The sequence below is a fragment of the Conger conger genome, chromosome 1 (genome assembly GCF_963514075.1).
Source record: "Conger conger chromosome 1, fConCon1.1, whole genome shotgun sequence".
In the NCBI taxonomy this organism is placed as follows: Eukaryota; Metazoa; Chordata; class Actinopteri; order Anguilliformes; family Congridae; genus Conger; species Conger conger.
This window is the reverse complement of record NC_083760.1, coordinates 49,103,527-49,130,496: the sequence shown is the minus strand read 5'-3', so window position 1 is coordinate 49,130,496 and position 26,970 is coordinate 49,103,527. Positions and strand designations below refer to the sequence as shown.

The 26,970-nt window shown below is 41.6% G+C and overlaps 1 long non-coding RNA gene across 3 annotated transcripts in view; it reads left to right on the top strand.

The window, feature by feature from the left end:
* Positions 1–25,692, top strand: part of LOC133110169 (uncharacterized) — a 116,664-nt gene extending 90,972 nt beyond the window's left edge. For all 3 annotated transcript variants that reach the window (XR_009704818.1, XR_009704816.1, XR_009704817.1), the window contains 3 exons: positions 12,246–12,349; positions 13,966–14,144; positions 24,777–25,692. This is a non-coding gene — a long non-coding RNA (uncharacterized LOC133110169). The remainder of the gene's footprint in view (positions 1–12,245; positions 12,350–13,965; positions 14,145–24,776) is intronic.
* Positions 25,693–26,970: the final 1,278 nt, after the last annotated feature.

Genomic DNA, 26,970 nt, shown 5'->3' with positions numbered 1-26,970 from the left:
GGGTAGTACCATAGTAGCATGTGAGCTCATTAAAAACAGAGATCCCTTTAAGCAAGAGAGACTCACCCAGAGGAAGCGCCTCACAGAGCCGGGGTTTAGCCGAGGCGGGGGCAGGCCCAGAACGTGGCGCGGAGTTCTTGTTTTTGAAGCTAGTTCATTAGCCGGTGTTTGCCTCGGCGAGGGGAAGCGCTCGTCAGCTGCGTCTGCCAGCACACGTTGCCCAGAGGGGGGAGGGCAGAGGAGGGAGTGGCCCACAGGGAAACCTTGCTCGTCAGGTCACCGGGTTCCTTCGCCAGGCTGAGAGAGAGACGTGCCTGGCGCTGACAGGGATTAATGAGGAGACTGAGCCAGACCGCACACAGAAAGTGCCTTGACCGTGCCAAACCAGGAAAGGGATGAGAGCGCTAACAGTTCCCATTCCTGTTCCTGTTTTGTGTTAGTGAAGGCTTATTTCCATGTTGTATAATTTTTGATTTGTTATCAGTTTTGTGCGTGCATGCTGTGATATAAAATGGTAACAAATGCCCCCCCATGGGGGTTTTGAGAAGCGGAGCTCACAGGTGTTTGGGTAGTAGTGGGAGCGCAAAAAAGGCATGATTCAGGAATAAGCAGGGTAATTCAAGCGAATAGCATGCAATATGAGCACTGGCAGCATAGCTGATAGCATAGCACAAACAATGCCACAGAAAGAGCCAAGCATTGCTATGGCTATAGCATGCAAAATAAGCCAGACATCAAGGCAAAATGAGCAAGGGCATGAACAGGTAATGTAAGGATTAGATGTAAGGATCATGTCAGGGGGCGACGCTTCTCGAGTTGTCTGCCCGAACTAGCTCTGCAGGTTTTGCATCATTTCATGTGTATTTGTATATTTTAAAAAAATTCAAATGCAAAATGACATTTTGGCTGTTTATGAATGTATCAAAGTTGTTTTCTGAAGATAATTTTGTCAAGCTGTGCATTGCTACAAAAAATGTATCTGCAATATCAGCAGTTTAGTCCATTGACATAAGGTGCATTGCTAATATTTTCCTGAGGGGTTTTTAGGAGATAATCACTGAAAATTTCAGTATCTCTTAATGTAACCATAAGGCGTGTTCTAGTATGCTGTCCGTTGTTCACAATTGAGATTCAGAAACATCTGTGTTGGAAACTGAATGGAGCTGAAGGCATCTATGTCATATGGCTATCCTTATATGATACTCCCTTAGTTTGGTGTTTCTGATTAAAGATACATATCTAAAATATTTTTAGAAGCTGTTGTCAAACCAATGAGTGCATAAATATTCATTGCAATTCCAGTACATTTTAAATTGCGACAGGAAACATTAATATATTTATGCTGTACAATACATTTGGGTAAAAAATGACATCTCAAGTGATTTAGTATTTATTTCAAGCTGTACACAGTATTTTTTTCATATGGTAGACTGTCACTCAGTTACAAAAATGTAGGGTAACTGCTGTCCTAGATGATTAGGCAGGGGTTCACACTGTGTACATAAGTATGTTAAACTATTTTTGTCAGTTCTGCGCGCTGCAGTTATTTATACAGTAGGTTATTTTTCATTGTGCAATTTTGCTTAACTGTGAATACAAATTATAAATGGTATGGCCCCATGAATTTACAGGTTATTTATGATAGGTCTTATACAGTGGCTTCAGAAGGTATGCGTAGAGTTATTTGTGGGTAACTGTTGCAAGTTGGTTGAAAGGCCTAGGGACATGAGATGAAGCTCACAGAAATGTGAGATTTCTGGAGCAGCTGATATCCCCAGCAAATTTGTTCTAAACTTTTACTTGCAAATGATTGTAATTTCTTTCTTCAGTCATGGTTTGGTAAGCCAATTTTTTAGTGATTGCTGAATTCATCTGAACAGTACTTTTTGTGAGTCAGAGGATTAATGTTGATTGAAGGTTGCCCTTGGTTGATTGATAGATATTTAGATAGGTAGATATAGATAGATGGATAGATATATAGATAGGTAGATATAGATAGATGGATAGATAAATAGATAGGTAAATATTGATAGATACAGTGGGCTCAAAAATTATTGGCACCCTTGACAGAAAATGGACAAACAATACTCAAGAAAATTCTAAACAATATATTTATAGACAAACTCGAAATACCAACATGTGATAAATACTGTGCTATATTAATGTTTCAATGGAACCAACAAAAATCATTGACTGATTTAATAAAAAATCAATTTCCTCCAAATCAATGTTTCACAATTATTGGCACCCTTAAAGATTATTGTAAATAACACCTACCAAAATTAAACCAGGTATTCAATTCCACTTATTTAAGTTTATCTATGTGTTAAGGAACTGTATTGAGTGATTACATCACTTCCTGTTTCACTGGGGTATAAAAATGAGGTAACACACATGCAATATCCCTTTGTCATCCAACACCATGAAGAAAACAAAAGAATTGGCAGTTCAAAAGAGGCAGATGGTCGTAGACCTTCATAAATGTGGTAATGGCTACAAGAAAATTCACAAACGATTGAATATACCACTGAGCACTGTCAGAGCAATTATAAAAAAGTTCAAAAGATATGGAACTGTTGAAAATCTTATGGGTAGAGGACGCAACTGCATCTTGCCCCCCAGGATACTGAGGAGAATGGTGAGAGAAGCAACAAAATCCCCAAGGATCACAGTGAAAGAATTGCAGGCTGAAAAACTAACGTTTTGGTCAGATACAGCATCGGTATGTTTGGCGTAGGAACAGAGATGCATACAAGGAAAAGCACCTCATACCCACAGTGAAATATGGTGGTGGGTCAGTCATGTTTTGGGGCTGTTTTAATTCCAGAGGTCCAGGGGCACTGATTAGGATTGATGGCATAATTAATTCCAGCAAGTATCAGGCAATTTTGGCTGAAAATCTGGGACTTGGTCGTAGGTGGACTTTCCAACAAGACAGTGACCCAAAACACACCTCAAGATCCACACAGAAATGGTTCCGTGACAACAAAATCAACTTTCTGCAATGGCCATCTCAGTCACCAGACCTCAATCAAATCGAAAACCTGTGGGCTGAGTTGGAGAGGTCAGTTGATAAGCACAAACCCAAGAACGTGAAGGATCTTGAAAGGATATGCAAAGAGGAATGGTCCAAAATCCCTCCAAATGTGTTCCTTAATCTTGTCAAAAATTACAGGAAGAGACTCCATGCTGTTATCCTTGCCGGAGGTGGTTGCCCTAAGTACTAGGTGAAGGGTGCCAATAATTCTGAAACCTTGATTTTGTTGAAATTTATTTTTTATTAAATGATTGTTGTTTCCATTGAAACATTAATAAAGTACAGTATTTGGCACATGTTGGTGTATTACCTTTCTCTATAATTATATTATTCTTTTTTTTAAGCCTTGTTTGTGCATTGCTGGTGAGGGGTGCCAATAATTCTTGAGCCCACTGTATATGTTTACATGTATATAGCGCTTTTCTTATACGCAGAGTGCTTTACAGTGACTCCAACAACCATTGTGCAGCACCCACCTGGGTGATGCAACGGCAGAATGCTCACCACGCATCAGCTAAGGTGGAGGTACAGCATATATCTAAACTAAAAACAGATAACTAAACATAAATAAGCTCTGTCTAAGACTGTCTCACTTCAGATTGCTGACAAATCTTGGGGTTAATATGTGCAACCTTTTCCAACACATATCTTTCTTAAAGTGCGGCCCCTGGAACTGCCCAGAGTACTCCAAGTGTGGTATAACAAGGATATTGTATAAGGTGACTATAACTTCCTTAGATTTATACTCAATACTCTTGGCTATGCATCCTGTTGGCCTTTTTTACTGCTACTGCACATTGACTAGAATCTTTAAAGGCTTTGATCAACTATTACCCCCATCCTTACAATTTTGTACCACCCATAAAGTAATCCTGCCTTATGTTTTTATTTCCCACATGTAGAACTTTACATTTAGTTATATTTAATTTGCCATGTTTCCGCCCAAAATCTAAATCTTCCAGTATTACATTAGTAGAACCCAAACTGTTAGATGTATAGTAATATGCAATTCAGAGGGGCGTGGTGATCCTTGTACAGTTGGCATTCAGGTTGTTTCATGGCCTGGGCTTGAACCAGCAGAGGAATGATATTCATATTATATTGACTTCATACCATCACTAATCTATATTATCTATGGTTATAATTTATACTTAATACTGTAGGAAGGGAGAGGGCGTAGGTTGGTGAGGGAATTCTGACCAAACTTCTCAAAAGTAATAATGCTAAACCTTATTAACCTTATTAGGGGGACCAGTAAAATGTAAGAAATAATGATTTGCTAGCGCTTAATATAAAAATGAATTATGTGACATAAATAATATAAATATTCAGAGAGATTATCCCTCTGTGGGACCGGACATACACACTGACTCCCCTTCTGCAGAATAAAGAACACTTAGCAACTGATTATTTACAGTTCCTGGCATGTACCGTTTTCTACCATTTTGGAGTCTTACAGAAATATGCATCAACGTTTTAACTACTGGTCAGGGAACTCCAATGACTATTATAATAAAGATGGCTAAATTCTTTAGTGTAAAGCAATCCCTATAAAGATGACAGTTATGAACTTGTGGGGGTTTTGAATTACACTATTACCAGTCCCTGACTCTGTAGTCAGTTGACATTGCCATATGTCATCAAATTCTCTCATGCTCATGGGGGTGTCATGTTTTTCACTTTTTCCACCATGATGTCACAGTATATGTTTTTCACATGACTGCTCTGACACTGATGTAATCATGTAATACTACCTGGCGAAGAGAATATAGACATCCTGTGTGCTGGGTAGAAAGAAGCCATGGCGTTTCGATTGTCATGTGTTCCCTGTGGGTGCAGAGAGATATTATCCTCATGTATTCCCAGAACACATTTAAAAACTAATTAAAATCCACAATGGGAAAGCAAAAAGAACTGATGATTTATCACATTTGCTGTCTGAAATGCTTGTATGATTCACTGAGAACGTTGAACGGTCGTCGGCGATCAAAATAAAAACAAGCGGCCTGTTGTAGCGTGTTAGTCCCACGATATGCTGGGAAGGCACTGCTTTGAGGAGGAAATTCAGAAATAACGAAAGCTTAACGATGATTTGAATAGCTCTGGCAAGGGAATTGGTTTATTTGGCTCTATGTAGTTGAGCCTTGTGTACATCAAAATTGTGTGCCTGCGTGAAAGTGCTTTCAGAGGAAGTGAGAAATGGGTGACCACAGAGCGCTCACGTGCTACTTAGCAACACATCATAGAACGCTCTGTTCTGTTGCTGCTCGGCCTGGTGCGAGACAGTGGGAGGAGCGTGACTCATCGCCCATAAGAACTGCCCCACATTGGCAGCAGACATTACAGCTTAGCTCATTTTCTTTTTTCTTTTGTCGTTTATGAATAATAAGAGTCGCATGCTGTGCATCTCTGAAACAGAAACTGAGAGAAAATAAATAATCCTCTCGGATAAGGGCCTCAGCAATTTGTTTAACCCCCTGTGATTTTGAACCGCATTCACGTTGGACTATGGTCACTATATTACCTGCTCCTTTTTCATATTGAGGTGGAATTCTGAGTTGTTCTGGTGGTAAAAGCAAAGCTTGTTGCTTTAAAAATATATCCAGTATATAATAATTACCAAGCTGTCACTCTTGGATTCCAAGTTATTTTGCAGTGACTTGTTCATGGGTACAATGGCAGTACCCCATTGGGATTTCAACCTGTATACAAAATGTTTAACCTACAAGCCCAGGTGCTGTTGACTATTTTAATATTAAACTAATCCCTCTGCTCAGCCCCTGGAAAATATTTTGCATAAATGAGCTGGTGTTTCACAAGTACACTCCTTAACCTCCTAAGACCCGCACTCTTTTTTGGTATGCATTTTTAATTTCTCTTTGCTATTTGGGCTTATTGGGACCTGATAAGTATAAAAACTAAGCATCATCTTTTGACATGATGTAGTTTTTGAGAAAAATGATATATGTGGACTCTCGGTCTTAAGAATGAAGTATTATGGTTGTACAGCCCAAAATGTGGAGTCCACGCATGTGTACGCCAGGTCTTAGGAGGTTAACAGTAACAGATATGCGTATCTAATCTTTCTGGACAGTTGTGTGCCTTTCGCAGTTGACATCTCGCACACCATGGGTGTATTGTGTCTGAGGTGAAAACAGCGATACTCTTGAAACTGATACACTGTACACTGCTTGCTATCAGTCACCAGGATCTTTCACCCTCTAGCAATGTCTCCTCTGTCTGCTGGTGGTATGGCGCCAGTGTAAGGCACCTGCTGGGAGGGGCAGCATTAAGGGAGAGTGTAGTACCTGAGGGGCAGTATGCAGGCAGTGTGGGGGGTATCTGAGGGGTAGTATGGAGGCAGTGTGGGGTACCTGAGGGGCAGTATAGGTAGTGTGGGGTATCTGAGGGGGTAGTATGGAGGGAGAGTGCAGTACCTGTACGTTGTTGAGTGCAGTACCTGTACCTGTACGAATTGACGTTGGCCACTTCACATAACGGTGGCAGGATTAGCTGACCAACTGAACTGTTACGAAACCAGCTGATTTCCCCTCAGGATCGATATTGCATCAGTTGAGGAGAATATAACGCGTAATCATACTCAAACGAAGAAAAAAAAGCATCAAAGTAGCCAAGTTAACCAAGATTGTTTGAATAATCAACGCAATAATTATGCTGTGCAAAAGCTTATATTTAGCTGCTTAGCAAGCTATATTAGCTTAACGGGAAACGTAAATTTCCAACCAGGAATGGCAATCTTACTAAAAGACTTGAATCATTTGAATTGTACATATAATAATCATTGTATAGCTTAGATATGAAATTCAGAATGCCCAATTAAATACATTAAGCTTTGAAAATTAGGAATAGAATCTTACCAATTTCTCTCTGGCACATACAGCGCTGGCAGTAAATTTCGAACCATTCCGTTTGCAGATGACCGAATTGACACAATGGGGTGCACTGTCCTTTTTGCTAATCAGCCAAATGGGCGGGGTCATCTGCCTATGCCGATGCTCTCAAAATGCCAGATATCTGTCCGATGTATTGGTCGACCACTACCTGAAGGGCAGTGTGTGGTACCTGAGGGGCAGTATAGAGGCAGTGTGGGGTACCTGAGGGGGAGTATCGAGACAGTGTGGGCTACCTGAGGGGCAGTATAGAGGCAGTGTGGGGGACCTGAGGGGAGTATAGAGGCAGTGTGGGGTACCTGAGGGGGAGTATAGAGGCAGTGTGAGGTACCTGAGGGGGAGTATAGAGGCAGTGTGGGGTACCTGAGGGGCAGTATAGAGGCAGTGTGGGGTACCTGAGGGGGAGTATAGAGGCAGTGTGGGGTACCTGAGGGGCAGTATAGAGGCAGTGTGGGGTACCTGAGGGGGAGTATAGAGGCAGTGTGAGGTACCTGAGGGGGAGTATAGAGGCAGTGTGGGGTACCTGAGGGGCAGTATAGAGGCAGTGTGGGGTACCTGAGGGGGAGTATAGAGGCAGTGTGAGGTACCTGAGGGGGAGTATAGAGGCAGTGTGGGGTACCGGAGGGGCAGTATAGAGGCAGTGTGGGGTACCTGAGGGGCAGTATAGAGGCAGTGTGAGGTACCTGCTGGGAGGGGCAGTATGTGGAGGCAGTACATGGAACACTATTAACTGATCGCGTGAGGGGACCCTCCTAGTTTCCTGCGACGGTTTGATTAGGCGATGGGGTCGCTCAACCGATAGTGCTATCTCCTGTCCACAGACGTGCTTTTATTAGCAGATCTGGCACGGGGGGCCCCTTGCCCACACTCTCTTCCTCTTCAGCAGCCCCAGGGGCCCTCTAGCAACTCTCCCCTTTCAGGAAGTCTGTCTCGGGGAGATCGATGTGAGCCGGGACGCCTCTGCCGGATTCAGAATGAGCGTGCTCTCCATTTTCTCACGCTCAGTTATGCCATAAAGAAGCACATGCCAGGGCTCCCACAAGTGGGTAGAGTTAAGACTCATTTACAGAGTGTAATTTAGTCCTGCTATCAGCAAGAAATCTTAGTAACCAGTATGCAGTTTGTTGTCGTTTATTTTTCCTTCGTTTCCTGGTATTTGCTTATTTTGCTACGGTGTGCTGAGGGAGTAAAGTGCTGGAGGGACAAGTGTCCCAATTAGATGTGGAACACAGTGATCCCAGGATCGAATGACAAGGACACACGCACACATGCAGGCCAAACATGCACTCACTCACAAGTCCACACACACACACACGCACATACACAAGGACACACGCACACATGCAGGCCAAACATGCACTCACTCACAAGTCCACACACACACACGCACATACACAAGGACACACGCACACATGCAGGCCAAACATGCACTCACTCACAAGTCCACACACACACACGCACATACACAAGGACACACGCACACATGCAGGCCAAACATGCACTCACTCACAAGTCCACACACACATGTGCATACACATGGGCAGATGCACGCACGCAGGCCAAACATGCATTCACTCACAAGTCCACACACACACGCGCATACACATGGGCAGACGCACACATGCAGGCCAAACATTCACTCCCTCACAAGTACACACCCAACGCGCATACACATGGGCAGACGCACACATGCAGGCCAAACATGCACTCACTCACAAGTCCACACACACACGCGCATACACAAGGACACACGCACACATATATGCACACATAAATACACACTTTTCAGACAGTGACAGTTTGTCACATGCATTGGAGACTGGAACTGGAGTGGGTGGGCAGACACAGGTGTCTTGTTTAGCTTTAAAAGACAGCAGCCATAAAGCTTGTTTTGGGTTTGTTTTTGAGGAGGGAAGGAGAAGGGTGGTGTGTGATGCAAGTTTTGCAGTGCGCCACATCACTCCGGCAACCTCAAACAACCCGGGCAGCCAGGCCTTTCCAAACTTTCCGCTCTTTTTGCCAAAAGCGCCAGCGAGCACAGTTCCACCTTCCAGAAACCAGACGGCCTCAAAAAATAAAGCCTGGTGTGTGGCCACACACTGCCCGAGGTATTGTTACATAGCTGTGCTCTTTACCCCATATCGGGCTACCTCCCCTTCCTGCTTTTCGAATGAAATAAAATCCACATTTATTTTTAGCATTTTACAAAGAAAACACTTCACAGCATACAGCATACCCCAGGCAAAACTAACCAAAGGCGACAGTGGCAAGAAATAACTCCATAGATGGCAAGTAGCTACCAAAACTCAAGATAGGGAGTTTGGAGAATGAGTGTTAGATTACAGCTTTTATCGGTTTGTGCTATTTGCTAGCTACAGGTTTTGTTCGTCATATAGGACTACATAGGCCTCATAGCACTACAATCAGGAAAGGCTAATAACAAGCTTTGATATGTATAAACTCATTGATATGTATGTATTATATATGTACAGTATTTGTCACAGAAACACAATAATGTTTTCTATGACAAATGCACTGCTCACATCCACAAACTGGTGTGCATTATAAAACCTTCAGTACATACCAGTCCTCTGTAGTGGATCCAGTCTGGTACTTGATCAACACTCACCCTTACATGTAGTCTGCAAGTTGCGATGACTCTTAAAACTGTTAGCGAAGAGGACAAAATAAAAAACTTTGTAGTTTGAAAGTCAAAGTAAGACTAATATTGATTGAAATCATGGTAAAAGGCCTACCCTGCTGTAAAATCTAGCTATGCCAGCTTGACCAGCTTGATATTGAGCTGGTCTAGCTGGTCATAAACTGGTCTAGCTTGGTATGAGCTGGTCAACCAGCATGGCCAATCTGGACATAAAGCTGGTCTAGCTAGTGTAGCATGGTTAGCTCAGCTAGTTCGCTAGTAAGCACGGATGGTGCAGTGAAAGCGAAGTCGCTCCCCGATGACGTAACCCTCAAATTCAAATGAACGTTGTTGCCCTTGGCTAGAGGCAAGTTCGTCTTTAGCTGACTGGTAACGCGTTCGTTCAACAAATATTTGGACAAGTGAGAGGCCGGGGTTCAAATCCCACCTCGGACTCAGGCAATTTCTCACCTGTTACACTAGGTATGCGTGTCTGAGCTGTTTCAAAGCATAGCTTAAACTGGTCAAACCATATCCAGCTGGGAGCTGGTCTGAACTGGTGAACCAGCTAAACCATGTTAAGCTGGGAGTTGGTCTGATCAGGTCCAAACCTGGCTTGAGCGGATTTCTTCAGCAGGGTAGGCAGACAGATGAGTAAACAGGTGTAAACAGAAGAGGGGCTGAGGAGTAGTGCTAGATCTGTCCACTGGTATGCAGGTAGTCACGCCGTAATGAGGAATTATTTTCCCACATGCGCTAATTCTGAGGCTAATTAGCCAATTGTTTTTATTAATATGAGATTATTTCACAGGGGAGAGTGTGTAGGTTCAGGTTTGTTCCCTGGAGAGGGACAGCTGACAGGTAATTGGAAGGAGCACGGTTGAAGAGATGCAGAGCTGCCAGGGAGCCTGTTTGCATTGAGGTCACATGGGGGGTGCCCTCATAACCATAATACAAAAAAGAAGACGCCAGAAGGAGGGCTGATAAATTGTCAGTCCAATTTTAGGCAGGGCTGATATTTCACATGAATGGACCTTGTTATTCACATGGGGTGATGCCAAGACACTTGGCATCTCTGCCAGGTGTTCATGCATTCATATTCACCAGTTCACATTCACTTGTTCTCTCCTATATTTACATTGTTACGTTGTTTCCAAGAATATACTTTTGATTGATAGAGACCCAAATTAGCATTTGCAATCACACTTAATTTTATGGCCAATTGCTTATGGGTGTTTGTCATATCAAATTAGTCACTTCTGTGTATTTGGCTTTGAAATAATCCTCTAGTTTTTTCTTCTACGCTTCTGTTCTTAAGTGAATAAGGTAGGATGAATGCACTCATAAATAATTGCATGAGCAAACAAGCAATATTACATGGCGAAAATAGACATCCATCATGTCCATCAGAGACAAGACCATATTCATAGGTTCTGTAAAAAAAAGGTGCATGTATAATAGACAGTAGAAATGGTAGAAACCATATGATGCAATACACAGCAAGCTGTAAAGTGGCCATGCAGGAAAAGAAGCTCAATCAGGCTGCTTTTGATTAGACACAGGAGACCCGAGATTCAGATTCTCTCAACCCGCAATTCACTGTTGGCCCAAGCTCGCCCCCTATTTTCCCACTCTCCAAACAAACCCACTGATGTGGAATCACGGATTGTCCAGATACTAACCAGATGGTCAGCTCCATAGTCTTGACATTGAAAATTCTGTGTCTGCCTCTGTCAAAGTTCAGTTGTACTCATTTTCTTACTCGTGAATATTGATGAAAGCGGGGTGGTTGAAGACTATTTTAATACAGTAGTTGGCCTTACAACAGATAGCACTGGAAGCTCTCTTTATGAACTGGAACCCCCTGGAATAAGAATGTATAGGGAATTCAATGGATGGAGGAGTTGACCATCTGGTTTGTCTGTATAACATCTGCCATAGAAATGTACTATGAAATAAATATTACATACAGTAATGCAGAGGCTGGGAAGTGACAGTTTCTCAAGCCCATTGAGAATACAGTCCTACATGGACCTTCCCAGCATGGAAGTTCATCAAGGTAAACTTCATCCAGGACTGCATAATGTGGGGCTTTTCACTTTTTCACATTTCAGGTTTTTCCAGCTGTGGAAATTGAAAAGAAATTTACTAAAATGGCTCACTGTAAAAACAAAACCTAATTCTCAGCCAGACCAGATGTGCATTAACTAACATTCTCCAACATGTTCAAACTTTTTTTGAAACGTTCGCTAATGTTAGCTAAAAAGGTAAAGGTAGTGCGTGGCGAACAAAAATGGTGTTGGTGGGGAAAACGCAGAGAGAACAAAAGTTGACAACTATTTGGCTGTTATAATACACTTTAATCAATGTAATATTTGTTCTTACATTTAAAAATAAATCACACGTAAGCAACGGATCAGTTAGCTGGTATTGTTAGACCTAAGTCACATCCTTTTGTATTAGAAAGGTTTTGGTGGCGAACGAAATGGTGTGTTCATTTAAAACCATTCAAAAGTATCTGTTTGGTGCAAACATAGTTTGGCAAGAATTTTTGCCTTCTTGAACGCATGTCAGGTTTTTCATTTCTTTATCTCTTCTGTATCTCTTTTCATTTTGTTATCCAACTTAAAACATGCTCTTGTTGTTCCTTTTTCAGGGGATCCTCCCTTTCTTGCTTTTTGAGTAGCTGACCTGTGATGACAGCAAGGTCAAGGGTCAACACTGATCAACTGCCATCCTGGAAGCCTCTTTGACATTGAGGTGGGTCCCCCAGTGAAATTTAGATTTTGCTGAACCATGAGTTGCCACAATGATAGTTGTACACATGGGGACTTTGGTTCTCAAAACAATACAGCAAGCAAAGCAAAATATGCTCACCATGGTGCCTGATTACTGATAGATTGAGTTGTCTCACTATGTGTGTCAATAAAAGGGCATGTTTGTGTTTGTAAATGCATGTGTGCATTTGCGCCCGGTCTCAATGTGTCTCAGGGGAAATGGCCAGTCAAATTGGTCAGTAGTGTAGCACCATAAGTGAACTCACACTCAGCAGGTCATAGGGTTGTTTCCCAGGAATACTCTGGAGAAATGTATTGAACCAAAGTTACTTCAGTAAGTATCCAGCTGTAAAATCCAGCTATGCTCGTCGTAAGCTGGTCTAGCTGGGTATGAGCTGGTCAACCAGCAATCACCTGTTTCAAAACATAGCTTGAGCTGGTCAAACCATGTCAAGCTGGGAGCTGGTGTGAACTGGTCAACCAGCTACCAGCTGTCTCAAAACATAGCTTCAGCTGTTTTTTTTCAGCAGGGTAAGCAGCTGCATAAATGCATAATGTGTATTGCACAAATTGCAGAAGCCATCTTGGATAAGACATTCAGTTAAGCAAACTATCGGAAATGATTACATTGGGAAAGGGAATCAGATTCGGGAGATTTAATTTTAGTTCAGTATAGCCTCTATAATGAACACACATTGTTTAATAGTGTAATGTAGTAATCAGATATACCATATGTCTGTTTTAACCTTTTGATGTTCTTCAGCATGGCAGGCATTCAAAGCCTATCAGGAACTCCATGCTAAAGAAATAACATGATACAGTACTACTGCATAATCAAAATCTTGTTAAATTAAATATTCCACTGAGTATGCCAAACCCGGGACAAGCTTTCAGTTGACAGTTTCCTTTCATTTGTGATTAAGAGGAGTTCAGTGAAGGTTAATTGTACAGTGATTAAATACATGCCCACTAGTGTTTTATTTCATCTGAATTTTTTAGTCAATTACCATAGATGTAAGTCACAATTAAAGGAAAAAAACACCTAAAACATATGTAGTAATTGAGAACCGAAATGAGACTAAAACTTTCATGCTGACAATAGATTAAATGCAAATTGGATTATAATGAACTATGTTTTCTCTCTATAGATTTTTGCAGTACATGAGTATTTTAGTACTATTTAAGAATACTTTTTTTTTCTCATCTTCTGTGTCTTATAATTAAAAAAATAATAAAGTTGGTTCAAAACCCCATAACAGTGGTTCCCAAACTCTGGTTATTCTGGTTGATTGCACTCAAATCTGTAATTTATCATGTAATTGTTTTCAATATAGCACAATAAGTACAATGTGAACAATGGATCTTTATTCGTAATGGCATGCATTACTATTCCTGACATGATATAACTTAAGAGGGGAAATAATCCCTCTAAACATAAAAAGCAATATAAACCAGTTTACACAGTGGGGGGTTTACAAATCTACAATCTACAGTGCATGTTACTGTCATCTAAGTGACAGGATATCACCATTTGTAAGTGGTGTTATTGTATATAAGATTGTCTGTCAAACCATAAGCTGAAATTCTGATTTTCTTCAGATTCAGGGAATGTAGAGCTGTGTCCTACTGGGCTTCTGTGTCTTGGCTTCTGGACTGACCGCTCCGGCCATGGGATCCATTGGAGAACCCTGACACCTACAGCCCTCACCATGCACTCCACTATACTAACGCAGCAGGCTGAAAAAAATGGCTGTCTTAACCCCTTAAGCCCTGGGCTGGTGAGGGTTTTTTTCATTCATTCCTATTTTCAGGGCACAATTTTAATCACTATGGTAACAGGATATACCATTTGAAAGCATTAAAACTCAGGGTTCTATCTGTATAACCTATTTTAAGATGACATAATAAGGACAACAGTTCCTTATTTTGTAACATGTGGGTGGTGGGAGGACCTCACCTTCTCTGTATTTTGGAAATCCACATACTACAAGTAATGTAATTTTTGTCCACCGGACCAAATACATAATAGTTTCTCATTCAAAAAATTATTTCTCATTCTAAAAACTCAGAAACATTGATAGAATATCCATTGTTTACTTTAAATTTATCAGGAGGAATTATCATTGTTGTCGGTTTTGCTGTTGTATACTTCTACAAAAGTACTTGTACATAGAAATTCTAATATCTACGTTTTGTCTCTCTCGAACACAATGAGTGCAAGTGCAACTGTCTCTGACCAGTATTTGTAATGTAGTTGCAGAGTAAATGCATTACCCCTATCTGTGTGTAAGAAAATTCTGTATAATTTCAGCTCATCAAAGAACCGACTAAAAAGCATTTTATCAAATTACATTAAGTTTCCAACGGTGTATAATTTGTTAGGCTTGCATAAGACAACATAGCATTTCCAACAAAATATGTCTCTTGTGATGCCTACATCTAAATTGAGCTCTTCCTTTGAAGGAGTTTCAAGGAATCTCTCCTCTGATTGAATATTTCTGAGGAAGACAGTGAAAACACCATTGACAACAATGGACAATACATTTTCAGCGACGTGGTCCCTTTTTATATCAGTGAGCATCTAAATACATTCTCAAAATATTTGATTATTATTCAGTATGCTTTTAAATAAAGTGCTTTTGAATAAGAAATAGGATGTGAAATTATGTCAATTAATATATTAGTATACAAGATGGTAGTATTGTACTTCTTTTTTATGATCTTCTCAACTTGTTGCTGTCTGAGAATAGCGGCAAGGAGAATGAGTTTGGGGCAGAGAGGGAGCGCAAGTAGTGGTGTCACCCCATTGGCAAATCTTGAAATTAGTTCAACTTTCTCACCTCATTGGCAGTTTTTTGTGTCATTTATCAAAAAAGTTAGAGAAATATGATTACTTATTAAGACTGACTGCAGTACAGCTGCTGCTGTACTGTAGTATGTGCTAAATACATTTATTTTTCCTCGCACACCTACTTCGAACAACAAAGGAGAGCGATAACTCCCATGTTCATGTGGATGTGTCTGTCACAGGGAAGCCACATTGGATTTTTTCATTCTGTGCCATCAAGGGCTTTAGTATTTTTTTACTTGTACTGTAATTGGAGATGCTTTCAATGTAATGTGCGTTATGCAGACTTGTGCAGGTGCATTAGCGAGGAAACTGAATTCTCGCTTTGGTGAGACTGACAGACAGAGTCATTGTGGAGGTTGAGATTCTCTTTCTCCTTGCCCGGATGCTTTGAATTGTATCTGATGGTGTATAATGGTTAAAAGGAATTCAGAGGAATCCCTGTGGCTTTTGCTATTGCAGTGTGTGACACCACACCGAAACTGGAATTTATATTTGTGGACACAATACAGAGAATTGCTACATTTGTATTGCTGTGTGATAAGTAAATTTAAAAAAAACATTTGTTACTTGGATGTATAGAGATTCATATCCTTTCACATGAGAAAGAACCCTTTGGAAATGGATGCAGTGTTTTGTGGTTTCTCATCGCGACTGCATTCCTCCCCTTTTTTTAATCCACCTCTTTCACACATGCCATTCTCTCTCTCTTTCTCCCTCTCCCTCCCTCCTTCTTTCCCTCTCTCTAACACACCCAGTCTCGCAGACAGGCAGGCGCACACAGTCTGTCTGGAGTGCTATTCTCGCTTGCGCTGAGCAACTGGCACTTCCAGACACGAGAGCCTCATTGGCTGGCTCCTGTGCACAGCTGAGCTGACCCAGTAAACTTTCTGCTGAACCTGGATTCCAGTGGGCTGATTTGCTCTCGCTGCATCACATGACCGGCCCCCTCTGCGCATTACCCCTCCCACTCAACAACCCCCACCCACTGCCCCCCCCCCCCCTTCCTCCTCTTCCCTTTTGAAGATGCAGCCAACCAAAAATCCCTCGCATCGCGATCGCGTTCATCCTCACACATGCTCCCACCTCCTCTGCCGAAAAGCCCTCTCCCTTGTTCGACCTGCGGGAAAAGGGTCCGGAAGGAAATTTGCACGGTCGCAAATAATCAGCCAAAGCTGTACTTCTGTTATTATTTTGGCAGAATAAGAACTCACAGGAAATTCCAGCCCGAGTGCAGCGCCGTGGCAAAGACTCAGAATTCCGGCGGCATCGTCACGCCACTTTCTTCTTCTATTTTTTTTAACCCTTCGCTCAAGACCGGCTCCGACGGGGCAAAAGGGATCTTCTCGCCTCGTCGGCATCCCGTCTTCGCGGCAATCCGTGCCACGTCGAGCCCTGCCGGGCCTTGCCACGCCGGGGGCAGTGGACATTTCGGTCTGGCTGGACTGGATCGACGGAAGCCGCTGACACACTCGGTCCTGATGTTTCATGGGAAGTTCGGTTTTATTTACAGCGTTGGTGGCTCTTCGACAATTCCGGTCTCCCACACATTGCCTGGTCCCCCCCTCCCCAACCCTTGTATCCTAGCACTTTCCCATGGCCTCATCCCACAGCTGTGAACGCTGGAAACTCCGCAGCTTTTCCTGTGGGCTGTGCATCGACACTGCCACAATGTCCTTAGTGTGTTTTTGGAGATGGGGGCTGAGAGAGGGAGGGGTTGGATGAAAATAACCTCCTAGAATCGGTCTCCGACTGGTGCTGCTGTGTCATCCCCGTCTCTCTCTCTCATCTCTATCTATCTTTGGCTCTCTTGTTTACTCATTCACAACTTCCTTGTCTATGACATGCAGGCTGGGAACAGCACGCCTGTGTCTTCACCAGTTTCCAGGACATGTGAATGAAGAGAATGTTTCTTTTACTTGGAATTGTTATGGCCGAGGCGCATGACTACATGTGTAATCCTATAGAACGGACATAATAGAACAAAGAGATTTAGCCTCCTGCGTGGCATGCACAGAAGGCATATTACAGACTCCATGTGGCTTTTGCATTTCACTTCACACTGTGTTTGCACTGCTACCGAGTGTTTCCTATAATATTGAGCAAACTCCATGTCTTGAATTGTCATGTCTATTTGAGTTAAGCTTTCATTTGCCTTCTGAATTCAACAGTGAAGATTTGTGTTTTGACTATGCATCATAGCGGACTTCTCCCCACAGGTACTTTTTTTTGTTTTCACAAAAAACGCACATTAAGACTTTTTCCAGACGCACAATGTACAGCAGTCAGGGGTTGTCTGTGTTGTCAGTTTAGATCTAATCTGTGAGGGTTTGAGTTTTGTAGGCTGAGCAATAGCAGTGAACCCTGACTGATAGAATCTGGTAAATGAAGCTTGCGCTTTCCTCAGCAGGAGTTCGGACCTGCAGGTCTTTGACGGTTGAAGACACTGATAACAAGTGTGGGGCCTCGAAGAGCCTGCTCTGTGTGCCTCAACAGAGCAAACAGAGTGGTGTGTCTTCACAGCGCCAGCCAGGAGACAGGAACGCAAGCTCTGGCACTGATGTTCATTTATGTTACAACAGTGACTCCCTTCGTGAATGTTGTGAAAGCAATATAATCAAGCCAGTAAGTTATATCAGCCTGTGGAGTTGTGTAATGGTGTTATGCAAACTCAAACTAAATGCTTTATATTCTGTTATGTTCTTGCAGTTAGAGCAGCAAATGACAGAGAACTTCCGGAACATGACTCATGTATCCGCAAGTGATTCCATGGCCACGTCCTGTCTTGTTTGCTTTCAGCTTTCATTTAAAGGTGAACACCAAAAATAGACAAGCCAGAGGGCATTCTTTTAAAATGTCTAATTTTTTTTTATTTCATGAACTTGCTCACCTGAAGTAGTCTGTGTGATGTGCCTGACTTTCACTGCTGTTTAATGACCCTCCCCCCAAAGAGAAAATGGCTTCCCTGTTGCTTGAGTGTCGTCTGTACATGGTTACAAGAAGACCAATAAAAATGAACCAGTTAGACTTTCTGTACTGCGGGGTGTAAATTCACATATTTTTTATGTGAGATTATTCTTGTGTTGCAGTGCCCCAACATAATAAAAAGTGTGTGGGCAAGAGCTGCTTTTGCCCTAAGGAGTAGGTACCTATGTGTTTAACATGCTCAGAGGCTGTTAGAAAGTTTAAAGTAAGTAACCATGAAGCGGATATGATTGTTGAACTGACGGATTATGAAGAGCACATACCTTATGCAAATTGAGTGTTAAGTTATTAGAATTTCTTGCTCCATGTGTGTTTGGCTGCGGAGAGTCCATGCAGAATCATGATCATTTATTGGTAGTGCTCACTGGTTGCGATGTTCGTTCCCTGCCCGCTCCTGTTGCCGCCCAACCCTGCCCACCCCTGTCGATGCCCCATGCCAGAGTAATATAAGATATTAAATACTATAAATTTTAAAATGAAGTCCGATTTGAGGGCTTCTCCATTTCCTTATTTAAATGTCACTCTTTCTTGTGTGAAGTTTGTATGTTTGTATGTAAAAGAACTTTGGATCTTCTAAATTAATGGAATTTTTCATTAATTTGGGCCTGGTTGTGGATGCCTCTTTTTTCACTAGATACAGGTCAGCTTCCAGTGCCAATACTAGTCCATCTACATCAGCAAATCATGTAATGTCAGTGCTCATGACATGCCTGTTAAAACTTTCAAATAATAGCATTTTAATCTTAATCGAATTCTGAAGATCATAATGTATGTTAACATGTTTCATTAAATATGGAACTGGAAAGAAATGACCTCAAGTGAAATTTATATTGGATTTTAATATGCAATAAAGGAAAAGATGAATATGCAGATTGATGAAATGCAAATTGGAAGAAAAAAATGCCAACTATACTTGGGAACCATTCTTGTCTTAGATGTCTGAGGGAAAATGACTCACATTTCAAAATCTCTAAGTTTATCACAGTTCCCTTTAAATTACTTTCTCATATGAACTGGAATGAGTAAAATACAGTCAGTCTCAGTTTTAGTGCTCTGAAAAGGATGTTTAGTAAAGTTTAGTCATATGACAGAGCAGAGGTTGGCAAGGATGAGATCAAAGTTACTGTGATCGGCAGAAGCTGTATAGCCTGGGCCCTATTCCCACAGTCAACATCCTGCCGCACATGAAAACGAGATTCATAACTGAGGCCCCGGTCCGTGGGCGTGCGGGACTGCAGTTTCCTGGGAACCTGGCTCTGTTCAGAGGGCCTAGAGAGTGCTATCTGTGAGGCAGGGGTGTGGGAATATTCCCCTGCTTTCCAGGCATTGGAGAAGTCCATAACCTTTCTAGAAGTTTCCAATATTTTGGTGTTTTAGTTGCCATGTTAACACATTAGCCCAGAATATCATATAATAATAATTTGTTATTTAGCTGATGCTTTTATTCAAAGCGACTTACAATCGACTCGACTAAGCAGTCGGGGTGAGTGAGTACTGCATTATCTGTATCTGTATCAGTATCCGAATCTGATCAACCAACTGTATTATCAAGTGTGCGTGGTTTAACCCAGAAGAGGGCAGAGTTTCGTCTGGTAGCTGTTTGATCAGTCCTTTCAGAATCGGCTGTCATTTCTGGAGTCCACCCAGGGGCCTTGCTATTCAAAATTAAAATCAGGTGATTTTTTATATTGCAAACTAAACTTAAATCAACTGCCTTTTCATAATTTCAAGCCCATGCCCTTTCCCCCCATTTTATCAATTGGACTTCTGGGGCCTTAAATATCTCTCATCGAATATTATCAGTATTATCAGTTTAAAGATAAACATAGGCTATAATTTATTATCGGGAACGAGCTAAATAGCAACATGTGCCAGAGTTGTTTGAAATGCGTTGTTTGACCTAAGCTGGGCTACGACTTTCACTACTGCAGAATGCCGGGGCATACCTGGCTAACACACCCGCAAAATAAATGTCTGACATGTCAATGCAGAACTTACAGTAAAGCGACAGGTCCAATAGACTTCCATGATTAAATATACACTTTGGCTGCCTGTTGTCTGTTATCTGTGTGTTGATGTTACAATTCCATAATATCCCCAGGCTCTAACACTTTTTACCTCCTCTCCTCCAAACGTCAGCTCAGGAAAGTCTTTTGAAATAATAATTATTGAAAAGAACCTGGTGATTACTTTCAAAAAATGCCTGGACAGCTGTGTTGACAGCTTGATTTCTGCTGGGTGGAGTGAGACCATTTCTTTCTTTTAAAATTAACAGCGATCTCAGAGATGGCTTCTACAGGATAAATATGATGGAAAACCACCATGGAGACAGAAAACTTTAATCCCTTTGTTAAATAAATGTACAGGGGAAAGGGCAAAGAGGGAGAGACAGCAACTGCGATCTGAGCCACAGACAGTATGACAAATGGCTTGCCAACGTTGCAATGCTGTATGGGAGCCCTCGCGTTGTTTATCTCAGCATCACGGTGCTGTGTATTTTCAAACGGTAAAGTAGGCTACTTAATAATTGCCTACTAGCTAGTTTTTAAAATGAGCATGAATGAGAGAGCAGTGTGTGTGCATGCATGTCTGCATTGTCAGCAAACTTAACACGTAGTATTCTGCTGCAGAAGATAAGAGTCTTCTTTGTGAGGCATTTAATAAAAGGCAAAATAAAAATAAAATTCAGCTCCGTTCAACTATTCACTTTTTTCTGAGACTATGAATTATCTTCTTTTTTTTAAGACGACGACAACCCTTCTGGGTGGATTACACACACCAGGGACCAATCAGATGACTCAAATAAAAACAAATACAACACCCATAATCTTAAAGCTGCATACCCCCATTTACCAATATAATGCACCCAGTGAAAAAAATTAAATAAAAAACTTGCCAGTTCTTTGATCATCACGGATAATGATTAAATTGCTCGTATAGCACTCATGCTCAGAAAGATCTCATTAACTGAAACGGATACTCATTTAATCTGAGTACTCAGATCACCCTTACTAAACAGGGGACAATCCCCCCCTGGAGGAATGCGGGATCAAGGGCCTTGATCAAGGGCCCAACCGCTGTGCAGATCTTATCATAGCTACACCGGGGATTGAACCATCAACCTTCTGGGTCCCAGTCATGCACCTTAGCCACTAGGGGGTTTATGGGGTGACCAGTTAGCCACTGTGTGAACCCTGACCTCTTAGCCTGGGTGTGATCAGATTCCTCAGGGACAGTAATGAAGCTGGATGGGACCAGGGCATGTCAGCTCTGATGCCCCCCACCCCCGGCCCTGCTGCTCCCTTTGAACTCTGGTACTTCCAAGGTGGAGCTAACCACCAGAATTACCTCACCACAGGCTTCCTGTTCCACCACCATTTCATGGCTCCAATTAGACCAGACCTGGGCGGGATTTGCCATCCTCCACAATTCCCCTCTGCCAGACAACACACTTACATCCAAGACTGAAGGTTAAATGCCCTAGTAGGACACAGGGTCCAGTCCAGAGACAAATTTGTCCCTGACCCAGATTGCGTATTCATATTTGGCAGCAGAGAAACAGTTGGCCGTGACCATGAGCCCTTCTTCAGCCCACATCACTGCAGGTGGCTCGCCACATGTTAGATCAGACCAGGCCTGTAGTAACATTCACAAAGACAGATTCCAGTGGTACCAATTCCTATTGGAATCCATTTTCTTTTGTGCTTTGGCCCCCTTTCATGCTAATGCAACTGCTGCTATCGTGACAACTAAATAAAATGTAAAACCTACAAGTGTAAAGAGAGATTCCCCAAGTGCCACATATTGTATCTGTCCGTCAAGGAGAAATATCAGACAATGAATTAGAAAGAGGCACATTTGTTCTTCTTATGCCTGCCAATGCAAAACATTCCTGCACAATATCTCCCCCTTGGGACCAAATATAAAGCCTAAGCAACAGAATCCGAAACGCTGTGTGGTCTAGTAATTTTTTTGTGTCTTCTGTCAGTTGTGACCTTGCTAGGTGAATATGAGATTATTTTTCTAAACATTTTTCTTCCTAATTTAGGATTGCCCCGCAAATAGCAATACAGTTGAAGCTTGTGCACTCCTCTGACAAACCTGCCTGCAAGCCAATGACTAGCAAGGAGTGTGTGGATTGGTGGATCTCTCCCTAACAACAACTGGAAGCATGTGGGCTCCAGGGTCTACTGTAGCTTGCATGCTCTATGCTGCCTGTGCAGGCCCTTGGAAAGTCAGATAATGTTTATTCTTCTTTAGCAGTACTGCAAAGTACAGGGGATTTGCAATGGGCAAATCACTGTTAATTAATGTTCATTTTAGCGCAATGCACAAAATTTTGTCTCCTTAAATCTCTATATAATTGGAAAAAAACAGATTGTTGGCCAAACCTGGTGGCTGGCTTACAGAGCCATGTTATAGGTGCACTGGATTCAGTAGATCCTTCAGTACGTTTCTCAGGATGGTGAATATGTCGTTGGTCCCTGTTGAGATTCCTCTCAGCATGCAGTGACTCGCCGGGAGCCTCGTATTTGTTTACGGCTTAAAAGCACCTATCCTTGATCCCTTGGCAAATAAAACCAGCCACATAAAAGCACTGCTTGCTCAGCACCTTTCTTTATTGTGATATGTGCAGTCCACGCTGTAGTAATTATACCAAAGCTCTAAAGTATGTTCCTTTTTAGCTTTCCAAACATTAAACCCATCTTGATGTTAATAATATTGCCAGTGAGTGTGGCAAACCATTCAATTAAGGTGTTCAACTAATTTCCTAGTTGATCTTAACTGTGCTCTTTATGTTGTTTCTACCCTATTTCCAGCCCACCTTTAAGATTTAACATTACACAAAAAAATACCTCTTCCTGTGATTGTAGTCTTCCTGACTCAAAAGGCTAGGAGGTCTGAACAAGCTCATTATTCACATTGTATTACATGCAGGCTCTATCACAGTCATAGTGCTGTCTTGAATTCCAAACCACCGGCACTTTTTTTTTTTTTTCGCTGTGAATGAAAAGGTGCAAATGTTTCACGTGTCTCCTCTGAATTAATTCATTGAGAAAAATCACTTCGCAATCTGGGATTTTTCTACTGTAAACGAGCCGCTTACAACAATCTTTTTTTAGCTTATGTGTACCACAATAAACAGAAAAATCGTAGAATGATTTGGATAGGATGATCACTCAACTTAAATGAGGTCTGTGCAACTTACCTTCAAGGAAATTAAAGGTTTCTTTGGTACCAGATTCTTGTGGGAAAGGATACATAGATATCTGTGGCACATGGCTTACTGTGACTGCACCAGTCATGCTGAGATTTTTGTTTTCAGAGCTTGGAATTTTTGGAAAAAATAATGAAGTCATCATTCTAGCCCCAAGCCACTGCCACCAATTACAAAGCTTTCCACTTCATCTCTGTGGGGGTCATCTTCTCTCAGGTTGCATTCTGGAGAGTAAAGAGATGCAGATGAAACCTAAATTGCTCTCTTTTGAAATGTGCTCTCTGGGTTGCAACTGCTTCAAAGACCATGGCAGTGGTGGAGGGAACGTGTTTTTGATGTCCAAGCCGAGGAATTTAATGTGCACATTTCTTGGCTCTCACAGTAAGAAAAAAGGCCAATAATAATTTCCAAGAGGCATTGGGAGAATGTACTGTTAAATTTGAATGAGAAAGAATGCATGAAACTGATTGAAGCAGAGATTTTGTGTAGCGTTTTCCTCTCCCCTGGCACATTGCAGAGTTAAAGTTACCGAAAATAACCTGTCACTGACTGAACATATGGCCTCCTTACTTAAGTAACTGTAAACACCCTCAAAAGTTTCCATTATGTGGTGATCCAGTAGCTCGTCATTGCCGCAAAAAGCAGTCCTCTAGACGTGATTCCATTAGTCTACAGTACGACGTTACAAAGCTAAAGAATAAGCCAGATCAAAATATCTAACTTAGTTGTTTTATTGGTGGGTGAGCAGGGCTTCTCTAAGGTTCAGAGCCGGTCCGAACTGCAAATCAATCCAGACCAGACCCTGTGTCACATAATGTAGGAATGCATTTTCCTGTCTCTGACGCATACAGTGATTCAATGTGCATATACTGTATTGTGTGCCTGGGCGTGTGTGACACACGCTATATTTGCTTTGGTAACTGGTCGTCAGATAGTGATTGCATCTTTTCATCCGCTGTAGTCTGATTTTTAAATTGCTAAAGTGTACAGCTCAGATTGGAGTTTTGAGCTTGTTTGTTTTATCTGCATGCTGCTAATCACTGACACTGGTACCTGGTGTCTGTAATTGTTTGATACCACAGGTGTTTTTCACTAGATTAGCTTTGATTGTGGAATTTATTTCATCAAGCGATTAGCCAATAGCAATTAGCAAGGCGTAGCCAATAGGTGTGCTTAGAGCAACGCAATATTAGCTTTGGCAACTGGTCGTCGGATAGTGGCTGGATGATTTAATCCATCCGGCCCTGGTGGTGGTACTGGTTTGTTGATCTGACTTGTCTACATCCACTGTTGAGTACCATTCTGTCTCAATATCCTACCCTATTAACCTCTTTATTGTTCTTGTATATCATCCTCCAGGGCCCATGGGAAGTTTCCTTGGTGAACTAGACCCCCCTATAAGCTCCTTCCCTGAGGATGGCACCCCGCTGATCCTCCTTGGAGACTTCAACATCCACCTCAAAGCCTCCCAGACTGCTGCCTTCCTACTTTTACTCCGCTCCTTCAACACTCATAACCCATAAGGCTGGCAACCTCCTTGACCAGATCTTTATGAGGAACTGGTCCTGCTCTGATTTCAGAGTTACCCCTCTGCATACATTTGATCACCACTTCATTTCCTTCTGGTTTTATAGATATAATCCATTGTCAGATTAATCAAATAGGCCAATGTCCTTATCTTTGTTGTATTCTTAGCACTTGAAATTGTACTTCCCTCTAGGGATTTTGAGCGCACTTGTCCTCGTTATGGGTATGCACTTTGCCGAATGCCAATAATGTAATGTAATGTAATGTAATTTGGGGAGTGGGTGAGATAGTCTAGTGTCTAGTGCAGACACATTAGAACATGGCAAAGATGTACATATTACTGCTTATATCATTTTAATTATTTGCTTTGTGTCATATTTTAGATGTTTATATTCACATTTCTCATAATAGACAATGTCTCGCCTTAGCTAATAATCCCCAGCACATTATTGAGGACTACTAGCTAGTCGTTCAGATGGGAGCATTGTTAGCGTATCTTGTGCTGATATATGCTAAATGAATGTTCCTATGCAAGCTAGCTGTTCGTATGCAAGCATTGTTAGCATACCCTGTGCTGACGTGCTAGATGAATGTAATATTTCCATTGGATTGATTGGAAATGGTAACATTTGTGAAACATTGTCCCATCAAGCGAGGATTTTGATTTAGATAATGTATAAGCTACCTGTTTCCTGTTTGTGACTGTATTTAATTGCAAAATAAGTAACTGAACTTAATTGTTGCATTTTAGCCTACATTCCTTTATATTTGTAGCATTTTAATAATAATTTAAGTATAAATAAATTACTATAGTAAATAGTACAATTGTCTTGTTTTCATTAATATGCTCACCTCTGGAGTTGTAAAGCCTCAAATAGAACACTGGAAAAATGGGCATGGACTGCCAAATTGGGAATCTGCATGAAGGGTTTTATCAGCTCACACACCGTTCAGTTTCTCCCAATTTTTTGGTCAATTACATAATTTGATATTTTCATAGCACTGCCAATATGCAATATTGTTTTCAGTAAACAATTTATTTGTTGGCAGTAAAGTTTCTTGTGAAGTTTTTTAAATATTCCATTGCAGTGTATGGGCTACCATTTTGTCCATTTGGGCTACCAAGCTCTGGCAGGTGGTAGCGCAGTTGGACAGCTTCTTTTCAAAATAATCAATGGGCCTTGCAAGTGTGATGTCATCAATTGCAGCAAAATTAGGTATTGAAAATGGAAAATTAGTGTTGAAAGGCATTGCAGTCCTTGCAGACTGTGATTATGGTTAGACCCTTCTAGTCGTTTTGTTCACCTCATTAGGTATAACATTTGTAATTTACCTTTCTCAGAATGTGGTTGCTCGTCGCATGTCGTTGTGTGTCTTTGTGTAATTGAATATCTGTCAAAGGTGTGTTTTCTACCATCAATATAAAATATCATCTTATCTACCAACATGATAGATTGCCCTGGTACATAGCAAGGAGCAAGGAAAAGCATGCAAATACCCTCATGCTGTAAATGGTTAAGAGTTACCCAATGGTTAAACCAATCCCCTATCCTCTAACCTGCCCTGGCTTCCCTGTCACTGTTTTTTTTTGTTGAGAAAGAAACTAACTGTGGCCATCCTTGGAAATGCACAAGTTTGTGTGGTAGTGGAAAAACGTAGTTATAGTGACAATTTACAATTCTCCAACCATATTGCTGTTAAGTTTGGCACAGGTTCTTTGGTCAGCCATCTTTGCCATTGATTCTTTCGGTGTTTTTCCAAGAAAATTCCTCAATTTGCCCAGGAATACTGCAACAGAACTTCCTTGACTAACTAGAGCCCAGGCTCCTATACCTCAGGCTCTACAGTAAATGATTGACGCGGGAAGATTGACTCTGTGTTCTCACTTGAAATAGTCCCTCATTTAAAGTTGGCAAAATACCTGCAGTATTGGCAGCGTTGCACCTTTATTTTTGTATAGGCGCCTGAAATTCCACACCATAATGCAGCAAAATTAAGTGTTTACCTGTCGTCATTATTGTTGCAG